Below are 1,330 nucleotides of genomic sequence, written 5' to 3' on the forward strand. Positions count from 1 at the left end.
GTAACTTCAAGGCAAAGCCAGCTTGCCAGCATTTTTAAGAAAGAAAAAGTTTCTTAGGAAGGTTTATGACACAGTGGACCTCTTTTTTTTTGGGGGGGTGGCAGCTTCAAGATTTATTGAAGCAGGTGAGAGGACAATGTGCACACACAGAAACTCCAACACAAACTTTTGATTCTAAAAAGTTACACAGCAGTAGGCAGAGGGACATGGTGGCCAGTGGATGACCTGGTCCAGATGGAAGGAAACCAGATTTTTGGGTCTGCAGTGCTCTGTGGCATCTGCTAGGGAGAGGCAAAGCTAAGTGAAGGTCTCCAGCTCTGAACCCCAAGTCCCTAGAATCGCAGGACTTTCCATCTGCCCCCTTTTACAGAGGGGCAAAGTCCTTCCATTCTGTGCTGAGCCAACCGAAGATAGATCTGGCTATGGTCATACAGCAATATCACTCTTCCCTCTGCTACACAGTGTCTGTGATCAGCCCCAAAATAACCATGAGGAGGCCCCTCCAGGGGAGCTGGGATCCAGGTCACCAACCTGAGGGGAGCCACTGCTTTCCCTTGAGGCTTCTTCCAAACAAGTCCAGATCCCAGGCAGCACCCTGAGGGTGATGAGGAGGTCACAAAGCAGGAGCTCATGACAAGGATTTGCTCTCCAGTGTTACCTTATCTTTCTTCAAGCTGACATCTGTGAGAATGCCCCCACTTAGTCAGGGATGATCTGCAGGTGTTTTTCACATCAAACTTGGCTCAAGAAGGAATCTCAATCCTCCTCAACCTGACACGGACACAGCCTGGCTCTGATAACAGGAAGGAAAGCTCCAAGTCTCCTCACTGCCACTCACTCGGCAGCCCCCGGGGCCTGAGAGCCAAAAGCATTGGCTGGAGAGAAGCCAGAGTGTGTGAAAGTGCCAGCATTTGAAAGGGACAGGTGTGGACCCTCCAAACATGGGAAACTGCTTTCCACAGTTCCTCTCCCTGCATCATCAACTGGACCTCTTGTGTTAAAAAGTGCTTTAACATTCTTAAAAGACAAAATAGCAGAATAATTTATTTTTTCTCCTTCATCAAGGAACATGTAGCATTGGTTACCAGTTATAGAGGATGAATACACAGGTGGCAAATGTACTTCTCCATGTATGATGGTGAAATTGTGATTCATTTGTTTATTGATAACATCACTTAAGATCAACTGGAAATTTGGTGACAGCACTGGCTTTACTTTTTTATGAAAACATCTTAGTCCCTTTCAGTTTTGACTTTCTTATTTCTTAGGACTCATAGGGAGAGAAGAAAGCAAGCAAGAGATCAAACTCTTGGCATGTTTTTTTCTGATG

General features: G+C 46.0%; 1 non-coding gene across 1 annotated transcript; it reads right to left on the reverse strand.

Annotated features, from left to right (window-relative positions):
• Positions 1 to 892: 892 nt before the first annotated feature.
• LOC140699932 (small nucleolar RNA SNORA71) lies at positions 893 to 1,031 on the reverse strand. Its single transcript, XR_012078163.1, has one exon. It is a non-coding gene; the product is annotated as a small nucleolar RNA SNORA71 (small nucleolar RNA).
• Between the last annotated feature and the right edge of the window lie 299 nt (positions 1,032 to 1,330).

This window comes from Vicugna pacos, chromosome 11 (assembly GCF_048564905.1).
Source record: "Vicugna pacos chromosome 11, VicPac4, whole genome shotgun sequence".
Lineage (NCBI taxonomy): Eukaryota > Metazoa > Chordata > Mammalia > Artiodactyla > Camelidae > Vicugna > Vicugna pacos.